Source organism: Cervus canadensis, chromosome 11, assembly GCF_019320065.1.
Source record: "Cervus canadensis isolate Bull #8, Minnesota chromosome 11, ASM1932006v1, whole genome shotgun sequence".
Taxonomy (NCBI): domain Eukaryota; kingdom Metazoa; phylum Chordata; class Mammalia; order Artiodactyla; family Cervidae; genus Cervus; species Cervus canadensis.
In genome coordinates this window covers 10001569-10023859 of record NC_057396.1, presented here as the reverse complement: position 1 = coordinate 10023859, position 22291 = coordinate 10001569, and the positions used below count along the sequence as shown (strand labels likewise).

Sequence of the window (22291 nt, the reverse complement as noted above, 5' to 3'; positions counted from 1 at the left end):
AATGAAGTAATAGTATCTTTGTGGTGACATAACATAACTAGACTTATGTTAGTGATCATTTAGAAAATGCATAGAAAATAACACCATGCTGCATGTATGGGAAGCCAGCGAGGGTAAAATAAAAGGGTTCAATACTCAAGTAACTGAATGCTAAAATATTAGAAATCATACAAATGATAGTTCACTATCACAGAGGTCTAGTGGGAAGATGGAGAAACTATTTCCAATTAAGTGACCGAAGCAATTTGTGCTTTTTCTTCTTAAAAGTCTGTATCTGTCCTCTGGCCTTTAAGAGGTGGATCTTCATGATTGTATTGATTTACAATCTGGTTCTTATAAAGTACAGCAGCAGGAATCCAAAAAGTGATGTATAACATTTCCTTATGAGGGTCCACATTTTTCACTAAGTGGATTGAACTGCATGGTTCTTAGGAGATGTCTAATACAGTTCCAGCTTGTTGCTGAAACATCCTCAGCTGGATTAGCATCTTTGGAAAAGCTGTAACAGTGCACAATGGGAAGGAACCCACTGCCACATGGCTGCTATCTAAGAATGCTTTGAAAGCGGTGAGAAACTCAATAGCCTTTGCTGTCAAATTCATGACAATGCGCACAGAGTGTTTTCTTCCTTTTGACAGTGGCCCCAGCTGCTGCATTAACTCTTCTCTGACTGGCCCTTGCAGGAAATCTTTCCCATCCAACTTAAAGACTTTCATCTTTTGGTCCACTTTATCTAATTTACAATTGTGCAGTAGCCATTTACAGGATTTGAGATTGGCATCACTAGCAAACACAGTGCAGTTTTTCTTTGCTGCTGGAATGGCCAAGGGCCCAGTCCCAGCAAAAACATCAAATAGGACATCCCCAGGTATGAGAAGTTCTGTGATGTGATTGTGTTCTGTGGAGAGACAAGGATTCCAGTAGACTTTTGAAAAATCAAATTCATAGGTGTAATTGTTTTTTCAAAACTTGGTCACCATATTCTCCTCTCCAGATAGTATTTCCATTTGGAAATTTCAGTAAGTTTTATCAATATCAATGATTTTATTTACTGCTGAGGTGATTCCTGGATTTTTGTCAATCATAACTTGGCCAATTAAATGCTTGTAAGGTAGTCGATGATGTCAAAGTTTCAGGTAGGCAGTGTGCCCAACTCTGCAAAAACGTGAGGTCACATCTTGAACTTCAGGAAGCATAGCTCTCAAGATTTTTTCTGACTTAAAGTTTTCATAAATTAGTTCCAAATTATATTTCAGTATCTGTGGATTGACATTCAGCTGCTTTAAAATACTGAGTTCTTCTTCCTCAAAGGAATCAACGGTAAACATTTTATAGGGATCCAACCTAAACAGTCTACCTTCTTCATCTTCGGGATCTTCAATCACACATTTTAGGCCAGGTTGCTGCAGTGTTGCCCTTTTAAGGGATCACAGCAGTTTCTGAGTATTTCTTTCCTCACTTTAATCTCTGGGATGGTGCCTGTCTTTTTACAAGCTATTCTATCAAGTTCTGTCATTCCTTGAACATCAGAGTGTGGGGAAAACAATTCAGAGTCTCTATGATTTGAGAGTCTCTCTATTTCAGGCATGATTGAGAATCTTTCTCTTTGATCCTACAAGAAAATACCAGGTGCTCTGCTAAGCTTCAGTCTCAGTGATGCCCAAGGGAGTAGAATCAGTGATGCTGACTCAGTCATTCTTCATCTTTCCACTTTGATAAGTCTTCTTAAGAATCCACATCGCTTCAGTAAGCTCCTCACTCTCTGGTGCAGCTCGGATCTTCACCATGTTGTATAATAAGAACTAATACAGCATGGTAGGTCAATTATACTTCAAAACAAACAGCAAGACATACAAACAAACTCATGGAAAAAGAGGTCAGATTTCTCATTAGCAGAGACAGAAGGTGAGGGAAGGGGAATTGGATGAAGAAGGTCAAAATGTGCTACAAAGGTAGACTTGATTAAGCTTAGTGAGGAAGGCTTGCAGAAAGTTGAGATAGGCGTAGGTAGGCTTCTTGTGCCTAACAATCAGCCAAGGTGTGAATACAAAAGACGAATTCTAGAGTAAAATTAAAAGTGCTAACCCACTGTGCACATGTGAATGATAAGACAAGGAAATGGCTCATTGACATGGAGACATTTTAGAGGTCTGGATGTAGGATCAAACCCATCACAACATTTCCTTAAGCCAAAGCTGAATGCAGAGCAAGGCACTAACTCTCCTCTATTCTATGAAGGCTGAGAGATGTGAGGAAGGTACAGAAGAAAAATTTGAAGCTAGCAGATGTTTGTTCATGAGGTTTAAGGAAAAAATATATTTACATAATGTCTTGTGCAATGTGAAGCAGCAAGTGATGATGTAGAACTGTAGCAAGTGATCCAGAAGATCTAGATAAAATAATAAATGAAGGTGCTATATTAGACAGCAGATTTTCAGTGCAGACAAAGAAGATTTATATTGGAAGATGATGTCATCTAAAACTTTCATAGCTAGTAAAGAGAGTCAATGCCTGGCTTAAACATTTCATAGAACAGAGTGACACTCTTTTTAGGGCCTGATGTAATTGGTGACTTAAAGCTGAAGCTGATGTTCTTTTACCATCTAGGAAATCTTAGGATCCTTAAGAGTTATGCTAGATTTACTCTGTCTATGCTCTGAAAATGGAAAAAAAAAAAAAAAAGCCTAGATTACAACACATCTGTTCACAACATGGCTTACTAAATAGATTAAGCCCACTGTAAAGAACTACTATAATAAAAAAAAAAATCCTTTCAAAGTAATACTGCTCATTGACAGTGCACCTGGTAAACCAAGAATTCTGATGGAGATGTGCAATAAGATTCATATTCCTTTTATGCCCACTGACATAAATTCATTTGAAACTCATGGATCAAGAAGTAAGATCAAATTTCAAAATTTTATTTTCAAGGGTTACATTTCATAAGGTATAGCTGCCACAGATATAGTGATTTATCTAATCAGTTCAGTTCAGTTGCTCATTTGTGTCCGACTCTTTACGACCCCATGGATCACAGCACCCCAGGTCTCCCTGTCCATCACAGAGTCCCGGAGTCTACTCAAACCCATGTCCATCGAGCCAGTGATGCCATCCAACCATCTCATCCTAAGTTGTCCCCTTCTCCTCCTGCCCCCAATTCTTCCCAGCATCAGGGTCTTTTCCAATGAGTCAACTCTTTGCATGAGGTGGCCAAAGTACTAGAGTTTCAGCTTCAGGATCAGTCCTTCCAATTAACACCCAGGACTGATCTCCTTTAGGATGGACTGGTTGGATCTCCTTGCAGTCCAAGGGACTCTAAAGAGTCTTCTCCAACACCACAGTTCAAAAGCATCAATTTTTCGGCACTCAGCTTTCTTCACAGCCCAACTCTCACATCCATACATGACCACTGGAACAACCTTAGCCTTGACCAGATGGACCTTTGCTGGCAAAATAATGTCTCTGCTTTTTAATACACTATCTAGGTTGGTCATAACTTTCCTTCCAAGGAGTAAGCATCTTTTAATTTCATGGCTGCAGCAGCCATCTGCAGTGATTTTGGAGCCCCCCAAAATAAAGTCTGACACTATTTCCACTGTCTCTCCATCTATTTCCCATGAAGTGATGGGACCAGATGCCATGATCTTAGTTTGCTGAATGTTGAGCTTTAAGCCAACTTTTTCACTCTCCTCTTTCAGTTTCATCAAGAGGCTCTTCAGTTGATCTTCACTTTCTGCCATAAGGGTGGTGTCGTCTGCATATCTGTGGTTATTGATATTTCTCCTGGCAATCTTGATTCCAGCTTGTGCTTCTTCCAGCCCAGTGTTTCTCATGATGTACTCTGCATATAAGTTAAATAAGCAGGGTGACAATATACAGCCTTGATGTACTCCTTTTCCTATTTGGAACCAGTCTGTTGTTCCATGTCCAGTTCTAACTGTTGCTTCCTGACCTGCATACAGGTTTCTCAAGAGGCAGGTCAGGTGGTCTGATATCCCCAACTCTTTCAGAATTTTCCACAGTTTGTTGTGATCCACACAGTTTAAGGCTTTGGCGTAGTCAATAAAGCAGAAGAAATAGATGTTTTTCTGGGACTCTCTTGCTTTTTTGATGATCCAATGGATGTTGGCAATTTTATCTCTGGTTCCTCTGCCTTTTCTAAAACCAGCTTGAACATCTGGAAGTTCATGGTTCACGTATTGCTGAAGCCTGGCTTGGAGAATTTTGAGCATTACTTTACTAGCACGTGAGATGAGTGCAATTGGGCGGTAGTTTGAACATTCTTTGGCACTGTCTTTCTTAGGGATTGGAATGAAAACTGACCTTTTCCAGTTCTGTGGCCATGGCTGAGTTTTCCAAATTTGCTGGCATATTGAATGGAGCACTTTCACAGCATCATCTTTCAGGATTTGAAATAGCTCAATGGGAATTCCATCACTTCCACTAGCTTTGTTCGTAGTGATGCATTCTAAGGCCCACTTGACTTCACATTCCAGGATGTCTGGCTCTAGGTGAGTGATCACACCATTGTAATTATCTGGGTCATAAATAGATTTGGACAAATTAAATTAAATGGTAAGGATTCACCATCCTAGATCCCCACAAGAACATTTGTGATTCAGAGGAAGAGGTCAAATATAAATATTAAAATGAGCTTTGAGGAAGTTGATTCCAATCTTGATGACTTGGAACAGTTCAAAACTTCAGTGGAGAGAGTAACCACAGTGGAAATAGCAAGAGAAGTGAGATAAGAAATAAATCCTAAATGTATGGGAGTTGCACAATCTCATAAGAAATATTTGAGGGGATGAGGATTTGCTTCATATGCATGAGGAAATAAAGTGATTTCTTGAGATGAAAACTACTCCTGGTGAAGATTCTGTGAAGATTGTTGAAATGACAACAGGATTGAGAATATTACATACATTTAATTGATAAAGACGTGTCAGAGTTTGACGAGATGACTCCAGTTCTGAAAGAAATTCCACTGTGGGTAAAATGGTATCAAACAGCATTGCATATTACAGAAAAATCCTTCGTGAAAGGAAGGATCAATCACTGTGACAACTTTCAGTCTAATTTTAAGAAATTGCCAGAATCACCCCAGCTTCAGCAACACCACTCTGATCAGTTAGCAGTCACCAACATCAAGACAAGAGCTTCCTCCAACAAGATATTATGACTCCCTGAAGACTCAGATGTTAGTTAGCATTTTTAGCAATATGATTTTTAATATGTACATTCTTTTTAACATATATTGTTATTGTATATTTAATGGATTAGTGTATAAACATAACTTTTTTATACACTGGGAAACCAAAAAATGTGTGTGACTTGTTTTATTGCAACTTTCATTTGTTGCAGTAGTCTGGAACTGAATCTGCAATGTCTCCAAGGTGTGCCTGTACCAAATTAATAACAAATACCTGAGAAGGAAAAAGTATAGCTAACCAAATAATTTTCAATAATCCAAGTAAATACATACACTGCTTATACAAGTTGGAAAGAGCTACAAAGAAATTTGAACATTATTTAATAGTTTAAAAAAATTAAATGTATGTATTTATCAATTTTATAACTTTTGTATATGTTGTAGTACTGAGTAAAGGAGTAAATACACTGGTAGAACTGACAAGCAGAATTTTATATGTGGGAGAAAAGTAAAAGTGTTAGTTGCTCTGTTGTGTCCGTCTCTTTGGAACCCCATGAACCATTGCCCACCAGGCTTCTCTGTCCATGGGATTCTCCAGGCAAGAACACTGGAGTGGGCATCCATTCCCTTCCTCAGAGGATCTTCTCAACCCAGGGATCAAACCTATGTCTCCTGCATTGCAGACAAATTCTTTAACATCTGAGCCACCAGGGAAGCAAATAAGGGAGGAAGAGATACAAAAGTGTAATGGGAGAATTACAAGGGAAAGCCTTTTGGTATTGGGATGGAATTTGAGATTTCAATATTAATCTATAAATTATGAATTGATAGTAAAACCTCAAATTCCAAATTATATACACTATGTGTGTGTGCGCTAAGTTGCTTCAGTCATGTCCAACTCTTTGACATCACATAGATTATAGCATGCCAGGCTCCTCTGTCCATGGGGTTCTCCAGGCAAGAGTACTGGAGTGGGTTGCCATGCACTCCTCCAGGGGATCTTCCTGACCCAGAAATTAAACCCACATCTCTTAGATCTCCTGCACTGGCAGGGAGGTTGCTTACCACTACCACCTGAGAAGCCCAATGTCAAAATTATCCTATGTATGGTAAATATTAAATATATATTATACTTTATTATCTATACAGAGATACAATCCCTAGCTTTGTCTGTTTAAAACACCAAGACATAATGATAACAAATCAGCATGCCTAGTACTGTAGACTGCTTGTGTACCCCAAAATTTGTGTGTTGAAACCTAATTGCAGTACAATGGAATCTGGAAGTGAGAACTTCAGCACAGTGATCCCCAACATTTTTGACACCAGAAACAATTTTTTTGAAAGATAATTTTCCATGGACTAGGGCCTAGGGGAGGAGGGGAATGGCTTCAGAATGATTTTCATAAGAAGTTCACAACCTAGATTCCTCTCAAGTGCAGTTCATAGTAGAGTTCGCAATCCTATGAGAATCTAATATCACCACTGAAATGATAGGAGGCGAAACTCAGACAAGTGATGAGAAATAGCTGTAAATACAGATGATGCTTAACTCACCCACTGGTTACTCACCTCCTGCTGTGTGACAAGTTCCTAACAGGCCATGGACAGCTACCAGTCTGTGTCCCAGGGTTTGGGGACCCATGCTTTAGGAGGTAACTAGCTCATAAGGGTGGCATCCTCTTGAATAGGATTAATGCTCATTAACACAGGTCCTTGGGAGCCACCATCTGAGGTTACAGTGAGAAGTTGGCCATCTATGAACTGTGAAGCAGAGCCTTACCAGACCCAGATTTTGTTGGCACCTTAATCTTGTACTTCCCAGGATCCAGGACTGTGAGAAAAAATTTCTCTTGTTTTGTAAACCATCCAGTCTATGGTATTTTTGCTATTTTTGTTTGTGAGTACATACTCAGTTGTGTCCAGTTCTTTGCTACCCTATGATATATAGTGCACCAGGTTCCAGACAGGAATACTAGAGTGGTTTACAATTTCCTCCTCCAAGGGATCTTCCCTATTTTTATTATAGTAGCTTTAAAAAGCTAAGATATCTAGAATCCCTCCATCTTAATATTGGTTTCTAAATACCATTCATTTCAAAATAAGTAGGACTTCTTGAGAAAATGTATGGATTCCATGACTGCTGCAAGAGAGTTACAAAGGTGAACCAGGAAACTCTTCTTGGGTCAGAAATTAAAGAAGGGTTCAGAAATGAATACAGACATGTTAAAAGAACATCTAACCCTTCAGAGGGCCATACAAGTGCCTTCTGAATGCTGTATTTCTCTGACATGTGTGATCTATTTGACTTCCTTTTCTCAATACCTTCTCCTTGGGCCACACTCCATAACTTTTGCTACTAAGGTCTCTGAGTTAAGGCAGAAAGTCTAGTCTTATTCAAACACTTTCTGAGGTGCTCAGTTAACCCACAAGAAACCTGTGCCTCCCTGTCAAACAAACAAGCTGGAGAAAATACTGACTTAAGCTGATCTGATGTCATTCTTCCTTCTGTACATCACAGGATGTTCAACCAAGAAAATAAAACCAATTGTCTGTCATTGCTGTCATCAACCAAGTTTATCATTGATTATTTTATCTTGCCATTTTAGTTTTTCTTTCCTGCAAGAGTGAGCTGATATTGTGGGTACTGAATCCAAGTGGCCCCTCTTAGTAAACCCCAAAGGAGTAAGTAGACTATACTTAATTTTTGACAGCTTTCTCTCTGTGTCTCTTGTATCACACAGAAGCAAGCATGCAAGCACACATGCATACATCCCACTAACACACAAACTGCAATACAGTAATGTATATGCATTTTTTCATAGTTTTTACACTCAAAATTATATCATAAACATTTCATATATAAGTTATCTTTGAAGCCATGAACTTAAAAATTGCACAATATTCTAATACTTGGCTAAATTTTCTAGATAATAGACCAACCAAGAATGTGTTGATATATAATTGACATACAGAGCACTGCCAATATTTACTAAAATAAATTTCACTGCCATGATTATTACTTAGCATAAATATTTGATCACATCTTTTATTACATCCTTAGGATCATTTCTAAGATTTATAATTAGACAGACAGTAATTAGTTTTTTAAAAGATCTAATTCCATCCATATAGCATTTCCAAATGGACTTTTAAATCATATTAAAGCAATACAAATTATTGTTAATTAAAGATTCATTAACTATTTAGATATTTAAGATGTCATTATTAGAAATGAAACATTTGTTAATAGTGACAGATGCTTACTTTATAATTTTTTTATTTAGAGTACAGTTCTGAAGAAGAATATGATACAACTATATGGTAATAAGTGATACCAGTTGCCATTTCATCTAAATAGTAAATGATGAAAGAAAAAGCAGATTGAAAAATTACAAGTAATTTATATCACTTAAGGGAGACTCCTTGTTAGCTTTTCTTAATTACCTAATTTCTTGTCATCTCAGTAAAAGCCTACCACAGCAGACCTTTTTGTTTTACCTCTCTAGTTCCTTCACAGTACCTGATAGTGTTTTGCTCAGTATGTAATGTGTAACTGGTCAACTGAAATAATATAAAGTTTTTTTTTTATCTAAAGCCTATTAGAAGTTATGAGCATTTCACTTTTATAAGTATGACCAACACTTGCAAAGCAACTCCAAGACAAATATATTTCTTGTTAAATAAAATAAAATTTTAAAAAAATCTTTCAAATTCTCTTCCATGTCATTTAATTTCAGATAACATTTGTACTTCTATTCTAATTTTTAAACTTTAAATTGTGTACCAAAAATATATATAAAGTATCATATAATAACACTCATTAAGTGTAAAATTTTAAAAAGGTTAAGTTATTTTTAGTGAGAAAACTGTTTTTTTCCTTTGGGAAATAAAGGAGATACATCATTAGCTAAGTTACTGAATAAAAAGTCAAAATTATTTGCAAGGATCACGTTAGTTTCAAAGTCATAGAGACAACATACTTAAATGTAATACATATCAGATTTTTGGCCGATAGAGATTATTTTAACAAAAGTCATACTAATTTAAAAATAAGAACATAGTAAAGACTGAATTACTGAATTTCTGTATGACTAAAAATCAGACTACGCCTTTGTCAATTAATCAATTCTAGTGATTTAGTATGGCCACTTCCAAGATTTTTATCAGTATCTAAGAGTCAACAAAGAGTAGCATGACATACTACTACTAATAGTTGAAAGATTAAAATTAATTCATAAACTTATTGTGATTTATTTATTTATTGGAAGACTCAGTATTAAAAAGCTTCAATTCTTTCCAAATGGATTAGAGTTGATGTAATCTAAAATTGTAATTTTTAATTTAACAGCATAGCAAAATATTTGCTAAACATTAGCAAAGTGTTTCTGAACTGTTTGGGAGTATTTACTTGTAAAAAAAAATATCAGGCAAAGTACTTGAATTAGATTATATAATTTATTATTAAAAATAAGAAACAAGTCCAAAAAAGTGTCCAAATAACTTGAAAAGATATTTTATAAGAAGATTTACAGCTATCCTATGAAAATGTGCTCAACTTTAATAATAATTAGAAAAATAAAAATTTAAACCCCAAACATATACCACTAAACACTGAGCACAATGACCAACATTAAAAAATGATATTAACTCCCAGGTTTATTCTTACAAAATGTGTGCACTTTTACAGCAGCAATAATGATGAAGAACTTAAAAAGAATGAGGACATTACCTATCAATAGCACAATATATGAATAAATTGTGTGATGTTTATACAAGAAACACTATCAGCAATAAAAACAAATGAGCTACAGCTAAGTAAACTACATTGGTCCATCTTACAGCTCCTAAGAAAATAAAACAACCTAGATATGAAAATTATACTTCCTCTCTTTCCATTTATATTTGTGTATGTGTACTGGAGTGCTAAGTCACTTCAGTCACGTCCAACTCTGGACATGAAACATTAACATCTCCAGTTATTCTTATTTTAAACTTCAGACAATAACACTGTCTACCTTATATACTGTGAGTCTTGACTTAATGGACATGAAGTGATGAACACAGTGAACATGGCTTAATATTTCATATTCAGTTTTTACAATAGGTATTCAGAGATGTTTTACACCTTACTCTAGTGACTTCAAATAATTCATATCTAACATAAGTTAAAAAAATAAAAATATGTTCTTAACAAAATTTTCAGTATTTTCTATACCCTAATAGAAATAAATTAAAAAAAATACACATTTGGCCAAATGGAGGCTGGACATTTCTATTCTTTTTGAACTCCTGTATCTATATTTATATTCTGTTTTACTCTAGGATTTTTGTCTATAAGTCAAGCACTATTTGGTTCATAGCCAAGTTTTCCTTTGCAAATTTATTTTAGAATTTGTCATTAGTTTACCTCTTCCTCTGTATCTTTCTCAACTGTGCAACCTAGGACCAGATCATTACTTGGTTTTAAACCTAAAATTGATTTAAAAATATCAAAAGGGACACTGGCCATAAGAAAAAAATAGGCACCATTTCATGCTTAAACATTATTACTCTACTTAAATACTTATCAAAAAAGGAAAAGTAAGACAAGAGGTAGACTGAATCTGACTAATTGACAGGAATGACCACTTCAAGTCATACATGGCATTTGTGTGCACATAGAGAAAACTCATTGCATTGTATCCAAAACCTTAGCTTCGGAAAGTTTCCTGGATGAGTCTTATTTCCTCTCAGTCCTCAGTAGTAATATTGGGCAAGCCCATTGCATTTTGAATCTGTGTCTTTTCACTTGTAAAATAAAGATAAAATCACATGTGCGACTAACAAGATTGTTGCAAAATAAAATAAAGCATATGAACACAATTCTTGGCAGTAAAGCATAATATACATATGTTATTTTTATTCAATATCAGCTCCCTGGTGTTTTATGAACTTAATCAGAATGTAACTTTGTTTATTCCTTTATGTAGTTTATAAGAAGAAATTTATAAGAAGCTTTTGTGATTAAAAAAAAAATTGACTAATAGCTACTCCCAGAGGCAAGTGATCTGTACAAGTGAATTAGGAGGGGTTCTAAGACGCTGTCTTGCTATAAGAACACTTTTAAAGGAATTCGAAGCCTCAATGAGTCCCCAAAGACTGGTTGCACAGGTCAATTACTGCTGCAGTGGAGAGAGTATGCCTAAGGGAAATTCACTGTTTATAATCACTAACTGAAGTAAAAATGAACAGCTATGAGAGTCCTCCAAAAGACAGATGAATAGAAGGAAATACAGTGCAGTATCTCAAAGAGCTCTCTGCTTAGAGGCAGAAATCGGGATTTAGGGTACTCCTGTCATCCCACTAACAGAGGGAGTCTCTGGCCCTTTAAGATTTGGGCAAACGTATTTTAGAGCATCCCTCCCAATACTTTAGATCTTCAGCAACTTCTCTCCTCCAGACCCTCTCTCTGCTCTAGAAAAAAAGAGGCACTGACTCTCGTTGGCCACATACTCATCTTTCCCTACTTTATTTAAAGAAAAAGGAGGGGGGCCTTCTTACATCTATGTTTTATGAGTTTGTAACTTTCTTGGAGAATTTTAAAGGCCAAGAGCAAGATCGCAATTTACCAAGTTCCTTTGACTACAATGAAAGTAGTCTCAGTCTCCTTTTTCCTCTGGACTCGGTGAGAATTAGTAACAGTCCTTCCTCTGCCAGTCTCTTATATCTAAGGCAGGTGAATCCACATACAGGTCAGCTTCTAACTCAAGCAGGCTTACATGAGAATTTTCCCATCAAAGTGGATAAGATCTTCTTTCCCTAAGAGAAATTCCTTACATATTGTTAGGAGAATAACATTTTCGCCTGGTCATTGTTTTATTTTCACTAGTTGAGACATTTAATAGTTTATTAAGTAGAAACTGAATGCGTCATGTTTTCTAAATGAAAACATCTATCTATCTAATCAGAATCAAGTGGAGACTGAAGTCAATAAGATAATCCTGGTCCTCCTTTTAAATAAGCTTAAGGTCTAATTTCTTTATACTACCCTAATTAGGTACTACTTGTTTAACTTCCAGGATATTTAGAGGGACCAATATCTTATTCACCAAATAGGACCAGGGATTCTACATGGCTTATTTAATCCTAACAATTATATTTTTCTCATTTTATTAATGAAGAACTAGTTTAGTGATTTTCAAAAGAGCCTATCATTATTAGATGGCAGAACATGTAGTACATTCTCAACTTATCTGACTTTAAGATTAACGTCCATTGCAAATCATCATGTTATTTTGGGGAAATTGAAAACCTCTTAAGGTATTTCCAAATAATATTAAATTTAAAAACTTTAGAAGGAAATCTTGCCATATATAGCTACCTGTATCTACCTGAAAGACATTATGCTAAGTGAAATGTCAATTACAGTAAAGCAAATATTGCATGATTATATTTTTATAAGCCATGTAAAATAGTCAATTCATAGAAGCACAGTTTAGAATGGTGGCTATCAGGGGCTGTGGACAGTGACATGGGGATATGTTCAAAGTGTGCAAATTTCATTTATGCAAGATGAATAAGTTCTAGAGATCTTCTGTGCAATATTGTGTCCACAGTTAACAATCCTGTGCATGTGTGCATGCTAAGTCTTTTCAGTCCTGTCTGACCCTTCACAACTCCCTTCACTGTAGCCTGCCAGGCTCCTCCGTCCATGGGATTTTATAGGCAAGAATATTGGAGTAGGTTTCCCTGTGATCCTCCAGGAGATCTTCCTGATCCAGGGATTGAATCTGTGTCTTTCTCATATCCTACATTGGCAGACAGGTTCTTTACCACTAGTGCCATTTGGGAAGCACTAACAATACTGATTGTATGATTAAAAGTTTGTTAGGAGCGTAGAGATCTTGGCAATGCCAAAGAATGCTCAAACTACTGCACAACTGCGCTCATCTCACACCCTAGTAAAATAATGCTCCAAATTTTCCAAGCCAGGCTTCAGCGGTACGTGAACTGAAATTCCAGATGTTCAAGCTGGTTTTAGAAAAGGCAGAGGAACCAGGGATCAAATTGCCAACATCTGTTGGATCATCAAAAAAGCAAGAGAGTTCCAGAAAAACATCTACTTCTGCTCTATTGAGTGTGCCAAAGCCTTTGACTGTGTGGATCACAACAAACTCTGGAAAATACTTAAAAAGATGGGACTAACAGACCTGCTGACCTGACTCCTGAAAAATCTGTATGCAGTTCAGGAAGCAACAGTTAGAACTGGACATGGAACAACAGACTGGTTCCAAATCGGGAAAGGAGTATGTCAAGGCTGTATATTGTCACCCTGTTTATTTGACTTATATGCAGAGTACATCATTAAAAATGCTGGGCTGGATAAAGCACAAGTGGGAATCAAGATTGCCAGGAGAAATATCAATAACCTCAGATATGTAGATGACACCACCCTTATGGTGGAAAGTGAAGACCTAAAGAGCCTTTTAATGAAGGTGAAAGAGGAGAGTGAAAAAGTTGGCTTAAAATTCAACATTTAGAAAAACCAAGAACATGGCATCTGGTCCCATCACTTCATGGCAAATAGATGGGGAAACAGTGGCAGACTTTATTTTTGGGGGCTCCAAAATCACTGTGGATGGTGATTGCAGCCATGAAATTAAAAGCTGCTTACTCCTTGGAAGAAAAGTTATGACCAACCTCGATAGTATATTGAAAAGCAAAGACGTTACTTTGCCAACAAATATCAGTCTAGTCGAAGCTACATTTTTTTTTTTTTTTTTCCCAGTAGTCATGCATGGAAGTGAAAGTTGGACTATAAAGAAAGCTGAGCGCTGAAGAATTGATGCTTTTGAACCATGGTGTTGGAGAAGACTCTTGAGTGTCCCTTGGACTACAAGGAGACCCAACCAGTCCATCTTAAAGGAAATCAATCCTGAATATCCATCGGAAGGACTGATGCTGAAGCTGAAACTCCAATATTTTTGAATTCCCGTTTGAGATTTATGGCACAATTTAAATGGAGCCCAGTCAAAAGAGTTCTATGATTTTCACCAGTCACATCCAACTGCTGATATGAACATGAAGAGAAGGTAAAGTTTGTGCATATTGGCATCTAAGATTTTCCAGGCAAGGTGACAGCATATGGAGTGAGTTACAACAGTAAAGAGTTTACAAACTGGATAAAATCTAAGCTAGAAAAAAGGAAAAAAAAAAAAAAGAAAACATGAGTAGTTGAAAAATGAAACAGCTGTATTTGTTGATAGAACAGAAAATGTTCACTTTGATTGTACTGGTGTAAACAAGCAAAAAACATAATATATGTGTAAAAAGAGTTACATGTGTGAAGTTGGGATTTCAGAGATGATATGGTAAGTGAGAAGGACAACGTCTAGGACATGTGAGGAAAATAAAATAGAATGAAGAAATAGATTACTGAAAGTGCAGATGCCAAAAACCTAGGAAGCCAGGGGACTGGACAGATTATCACTGTAAATTTAGACCTTGCCAAGAATAACTCCAAAAACACTGGTATGAGAGAAGGCGGTAAACTAGGTGAAAGAATGAGAATTCAAGCATGAAGAGGAATGAGAAATGTTAGTATATGTCAGCATCAAGGAGAGCTAGGAGATGGTAAAGTCTAATGGCACCATTTGAAAGAATCTTTGGTTTTTGATACATAACAAATGGTCTGGCGGGTAAAACAAAATACAAGGAAATATACCATCTTTGGGCTTCCCAGGTGGCTCAGTGGTCAAAAAAAAAAAATCAGTCCTTAATATTCATTGGAAGAACTGATGCTGAAGTTGAAACTACAATACTTTGGCCACCTGATGTGAAGAGCTGACTCACTGGAAAAGACTCTGATGCTGGGGAAGACTGAAGGTGGGAGAAGGGGACGACAGAGGATGAGATGGCTGGATGGCGTCACTGACTCAATGGACATGAGTTTGAGTAAACTTCGGGAGTTGGTGATGAACAGGGAGGCTTGGCATGCTTTAGTCACTGGGGTCGCAAAGACTTGGACACAACTGAGCAACTGAACTGAACTGAACTAGAGATCATGTTAAGTGGTCTATCACAATAAAATAAGCACTTTTAAAATTATTTGATTTTTGTAGCATAAGCAAAAGTGAATAAAATCAATAGCTTAATAAATAATTTAATTCTATAAATTACTGTGTTCAAACATAGAGTAGACTTAGTATTAGGATTTAATAATTTGTTTCTATTTTCTTACATATATTAAATTATGTTAAAGGACATTAAAAGTATTCCAATTTTTTCAACTTTATTTTGTAAGTAGGCTAAATGTTTTCATACTTCTTTTATACTATGCTAGTATTAATAAAAAAAAAAAAGAGCATATGAGGGAAGCCTTAATTTGAAGTGATCATTCACCTTTTCTCTAGAATAATCAAGAAAATCCTATTATAACTGTGCAGTTCTTGTCACCAGTAAAAAACATTCCACAAATCTGTCACCACTGAAACTCATCCCTATTCAGCTCTATGCATTCCTTAAAGGGACCCAATTTTCCTCCTTTCCCTACCTTCAAATCTTTGTTCCCTTTGCGCCACCTTCTACTATCCGTAGCTCTCATCCACATCCCACTTCAAACTCTGTCGTCTTATTTTGTTGAAGATATGACAGCCAATGCAGCCCTCAAAGTGGAAGCTTTCATTGTTTTTCTTTCAATACTCCGTGTATTATAAGGCCTGAAGATGGTATCTGTGCAGTCACTTCAGTTTGATTCTCTGCAACCTTATGAACTGTAGCGTGCCTGGCTCCTCTGTCCATGAGATTTTCCTGGCAAGAATATTGGCATGGGTTGTCATTTCCTCCTCCAGGGGATCTTGCTGACCCAGGGATCAAACTTCAGTCTCCTGCATTGCAAGTGAATTTTTTTTTTTTTTTTTTTTGACCACTGAGCCACCTGGGAAGCCCAAAGATGGTATATTTCCTTGTATTTTGTTTTACCCGCCAGACCATTTGTTATGTATCAAAAACCAAAGATTCTTTCAAATGGTGCCATTAGACTTTACCATCTCCTAGCTCTCTTTGATGTTGATATAAACTAACATGTCTCATTCCTCTTCATGCTTGAATTCTCATTCTTTCACTTAGTTTACCACCTTCTCTCATACCAGTGTTTTTGGAGTTATTCCTGGCAAGGTCTAAATTTACAGTGATGATCTGTCCAGCTCCCTGGCCTCCTAGGTTTTCGGCATCTGCACTTTCAGTAATCTATTTCTTTATTCTATTTTTTTCTCATGTCCTAGACATTGTCCTTCTCACTTACCATATCATCTCTGAAATCCCAACTTCACACATGTAACTCTTTTTAGACATATATTATGTTTTTTGCTCCTTTACACCAGTACAATCAAAGCGAACATTTTCTGTTCTATCAACAAATACAGCTATTTCATTTTTCAACTACTCATGTTTTCTTTTTTTTTTCCCTTTTTTCTAGCTTAGATTTTATCCAGTTTATAAACTCTTTACTGTTGTAACTCACTCCATATGCTGTCACCTTGCCTGGAAAACCTTAGATTCCAATATGCACAAACTTTACCTTCTCTTCATCTTCATATCAGCAGCTGGATGTGACTGGTGAAAATCATAGAACTCTTTTGACTGGGCTCCATTTAAATTGTGCCATAAATCTCAAACGGGAATTCAAAACGACCTAGCAAAAAGTGACAATTTCCCTGAGGAATTCATTCTTCTACTTTCCAAGAAGACAATTTCACATCTACTCTTTTAATAAATGAGTCTCTAGCACTGTCTTCCCATCCTCATTTTGACTTGATGAATTATTTTTAATTAATTGGGACAATAAAGAAAGCTACTTATCTGTAACTATGCATTTAATCTCCCACTCATACTGTTGGAAGGAATGAGTTTACCTGTCATACAGTCTGCAAGTCTTTTTTTTTTTTCCCCAAGATTAGGTTTTTCAAAAACTTTATTTATATCTGTGTACCTGGAGTTGGTTTATTGATTTTAGCTGATACAACCTTTTGCTGAATAAATAAATATGTATTTATTTTTCATCCTTCTGTTGATAGATGGCTGCATTATTTGTGTGTTGTCTCATAATGCTAAGAGTGCTGCAGTGAACATTCATGAATCTGTCTCCTCATCCCCCTATGGAAAAGATTTTCACAATGTCGATTTCTAAAAGCAGGATGACTGGATTCCAAAGAGTGCACATTCTCAAAACTTTAATTAGGTAGAGTTGAGTTGATCCCCAAATTGATTTTAACAATTTACACTTCCAGTAGCAATTTAAATGTTATATTCAACACGGGTTAAAAAAAAGAAAAGTTATTAGACTTTAAATCTTGCAGGCTTGACAAGTGTTAAAATCTATATCTAGTTCTAATTTGAATTTTTCTGATTATCAGTGATGTTGAGTATGCTTTCTTATTTTTATCAGTTATTCAGATTTTCTCTTCCATAAATCATGTGTACTATCTTTTGCCATTTTTTTCTGCTAGAAATTTTAATGTTACACAAAATGTGTATAAAATACAAATGCAAGCAAAAATGCAACTAATCTATAGTTCCATCTCTTTTCAAAATTTATAGAAATTAAATTGTCCAGTATGTATTAATTTTGTTTATGTCTTCTTCCACTCAGCATAATAATTACAAATTCATCTAAGTTATTATTATAAATATAATTCATAATTTTTATTACTCAAGGTATTCTTTTGTATAAATTAATTACTATTTGTCCATTTTATTCTTAATCTTGAGTTGCTCCAACTTAATTTATCATGATACCATGAACATATGAGTACATACATTAAGTGCAAATAAGCATGCTTCTGCCAAAAAAAAAAAAGTGTTTAAGTAGATTTGCTGAATTGAAGAATACATGAATTCTCAAGTATAGAAAATAATATCTGTTTTTGGCTTTCAAAATCAATCTGCAACCCTTCTGGACTTGTTTATATTTCTACTTCTAGTATAATTTTTGATTGCTCCAAATTCTTCTCAACTTGCTGTTTTCAGACTATGTATTTTAAAACCTTAAGTCTTTTGGATATGCAATGTGTATATAATTGCGGTTTTACTTTGGAATTTATCAAATACTAACTAGATTTGTTACCTGTTTTAATATTTGACCATATATATGTCCTCATTTCTGAAGAATTTATACAGATTCCTTTTAAGAAATCTCTTTTCCATCATCCCTTTCTTCACTTTTTTCCTTCCTTTTTTCTTTGCTATGAATTTTTCTATCAAATTGTTTATTTTTCTTTCTAAAATATTTAAATTGTAAAAATATTACAAATATAATCCCTTCACCTGTTAAATATGTGGCAATTCTCTTCTCCTACCATATGGCTTGCTTCTCAGTTTTTAAATTTTGTGTCTTCATTATATGACCTTAATGTAGTCAAGTTTACAAACTTCTTCATTTATACATAGATTTTTTTTTTAATGTGCCATTTAAGAAATCTATTACTGCTCAGATATCATGAAGGTATTCTTTCATAGTATCTTCTAATGACATCATTTTCTCTTTAACATTAGTAACATGAGGCCTGTAGAATTGCTCTGTATGTGTACCTCTGTAGTTTTATCTTTGTCATATATTAAATATGTATGCATGCAATATTCTGGCTTCTCTAGTTTGCTTCCCTCTTCTTGTTTTTGAGTATTTATGTCCTGTTCAGGGATTGGCAAACTTTATCTTAAAAGGTCAGATGGGAACTATTTTACACTGTGGGTTATAAACTGTCACTAGCCGGTGTTGTATAGAAGCAACCGTAAACAATACATACATGAGTTCCAATAAAACTTTATTTTTAAAAAATAGTGGTTCATGTGTGGAGCAAATGATGCCAAATCTCTGTCTGGCCTAATTTTGATAAAGTCCTATTTAATAACTATCGAGTGTGATAAATGTTATTCAGTAGAACACTTTTACCATTTTTTTCTTCTTTAGATTACCTGAGTTAAACTCAAAATTTTGTATTTTTTCATAAATTTTAAAATGACTGTGTCAAATTTCTTCAATCACCCTCCCCAAAACATGACATTTAACATAGGCTATGAAATATAATCTGTATTTCTATTTGATATCACTTGACATTTTGAGCTTTCCAAGTCATGGTATTGGTGAATATGCCCACTTGTTAGAGTTTTCAGCAATATCTTTCAATAGAATTGCATAGTTTTCTCCATAGATGTTTTGCATATAGTTTCTCAGATTTATTCAGAGGCATTAGATATTTTGATGCTAGTTTAAATAGTCTTATTTTTAATTTCTAAATCTTACTGGCAAGTGTTCCTCACTAGTTACTATAGCAATCTCACTGTTGATTGTTAGTAGAGATCTAAATGTTATTAGTTACTTTTATTTTAGTTGATGGCTGTATGTTGGAAATACTGTGAGAGAAAAGCTAAGGCTTCCTAATTTGTAAAGCTAAAATAAAAACAGCTTTAATCTAAAATATTTTTGTCTGTTTAAATGTAGTCTAAGGACAATCCTCTTCAGAATTACCCCAGGGCTTATTGAAATGCTGATTGTGCCATCCCATCCTTGAACTGACGATTTAGAATACCCTGTTGCAAGAATCACCACCTCATTAACAAAAACTAAACATGAATGCATTTATGACACACAATCTATAAGCAACAAAGAATATTTCTTGAGCTTATCAACCTGAAATATTCAATTACACTTTATTAGATGGATTTAACAAAATATAATAGTCACATACATGTTTGCTTTAATTTACCAGTCCCAAGGAAATGTGAAATATTTGGGCAAAATCTGAAAAATGTGCACACCCCATCATAACTTCTTGAAAAAATAGAGTATTCTTCTTCTAGTCATCCTGTTTCAGATCTCTTAATTAGAATTTGAAAGAACATGGCTTTTCAGTAATTTTGCAAATTGATTTAGTCCTGGGAATTCAAACAGTGTTGTTCATAAACAATAGATCAGATCAGAGTCCCCTGGGCTCTTCTGCTCTCCTTGCTGTAAGAAAACTATGTTTCAGACAATCCTTATACTTCTGTTTTTTAAGATGACAGTAGGTTTAGAGGCTCAGCTAGAATCCAACAATGAAACTATGCCCTGTGACTTCTTCCCTTGCAACTTCTTTTGTTTAGAATTACATAAAGAGAAAACTGACATTTTCTTTTATATCTTTGTTCAGATTCCCTACTGATGTTTAGGCTTATTTGCCCCATTTTAATGGTAAATTATTGAGCAAAATACATTTTACCTGTAACATTTGGATAACTTAGACAGCTGTTTATGACTGTGGCATTCGACTAATATGACTTTTCTCAGAAAAGTGTTTTATTTATATTAACATAATGACTTGAGTGATTCACTTCAGTTCAAATCAGTCCTTCAGTCACGTCTGACTCTTTGAGACCCCACGGACTGCAGCATGCCAGGCCTCCCTGACCATCACCAACTCCCAGAGTGTGTTGAAATTTACATCCATTGAGTCGATGATGCCATCCAACCATCTCATCTTCTGTAGTTCCCTTCTCCTCCTGCCTTCAGTCTTTCCCAGCATCAGGGTCTTTTCCAATGAGTCAATGCTTCGCATCAGATGGCCAAAGTACTGGAGCTTCAGCTTCAACATCAGTTCTTCCAATGAATATTCAGGACTGATTTCCTTTAGGATGGACTGGTTGGATACCCTTGCAGTCGAAGCGACTCTCAAGAGTCTTCTCCAACACCACAGTTCAAAAGCATCAATTCTTTAGCATTCAGCTATCTTTAAGGTCCAACTCTCACATCCATACATGACTACTGGAAAAACCATAACATTCACTAGAGGGACCTTTGTTGACAAAGTAATGTCTCTGCTTTTTAATATGCTGTCTAGGTTGGTAATAGCTTTGCTTCCAAGGAGCAAGTGGCTTTCAATTTCATGGCTGCAGTGACTATCTGCAGTGATTTTGGAGCCCAAGAAAATAAACTCTCTCACTGTTTCCCTTGTTTCCCCATCTACTTGCCATGAAGTGATTGGACCAGATGCCATGATCTTAGTTTTCTGAATGTTGAGCTTTAAGTCAACTTTTCCACTCTCCTTTTCACTTTCATCAAGAGGCTCTTCAGTTCCTCTTCACTTTCTGCCTTAAGGGTGGTGTCATCTGCATATCTAAGATTACTGATGTACTCTGCATATTAGTTAAATAAGCAGGGGGATAATATACAGCCTTGACGCTCTTCTTTCCCAAGTTGGAACCAGTCCTTTGTTCCAATTTGAGTGATTGACTATGTACAAAGCTGGGTCTTTTGTTTCTCTGTACTGGTATCTCTGCAGGTACATTGAATAGGGGAAAGCTGAGGGTTTTTCCACTTTGTTCAAAAAATAATCTGCTTGTTCTTGGCCATTTGTGATTAAAGCTCATGTTGCTTTATTTCTCAAAGGGTTTAGATTGGGAATAAATTAATAAAATCCTTGATTCTCTGAAGGTTTCCACCAATTCATCAGTAACCTAGTCCAAATTTAAAACAGGGAACAGTTATTGATTTATCTATAGCCTATTGTTCTCAGTTTCTTGCTATCAATGCAATGTAGAAGGAAACCAATTCCCCACCTCCCGCCCCCTGTCCCCCACCCAGGGAAGGCCAGTTAGCTGTTTCTCCAGAATTTTATGTGGACAACTACAATGGCTGCTAAAACTTCTAATACATTTCAATAGAAATGTAAGCTATTAATAAACATCATTACCAGGAACTAGGAGCATAGCACAATTCTCGAAAGAGTGTATTTGAGATCCTGGAATCCTCTAGACTCCCTGGGCAAGCAATGGCTTTTGTGCTCATTCCACATGGAGTGTGTTTTTCTTCACCTTGTCAGATGAGAAAAATCTCCATAGGAAGGGGAAAAAAAAAAAAAACTAGAAACAAAATCAAAAAACAACTGCAGCAAAAACACTAAATGTTATTGTATTTCCTAACTAGGCCATGGATTATTCAAGGTAATTTTACGTACTACATTTTCTTTCCTTGCTCCTAGATCCAAATTATATCATACTGTTCACAGAAAATGATTAACACCCAGTTTTATTTATCTGTATATGTGTCTCTCTACCAGTCCTTTCTCTCTCTCTACGCCTCTCCCCACCTTTTTCTCTGTCGTCTCTCTCTCTCTTCCAATCTCC

The 22291-nt window shown here is 35.8% G+C and overlaps 1 pseudogene; it reads right to left on the bottom strand.

Annotated features, from left to right (window-relative positions):
* Window positions 1–260: 260 nt before the first annotated feature.
* LOC122450034 overlaps window positions 261–22291 on the bottom strand; it is a 97769-nt pseudogene continuing 75738 nt past the window's right edge.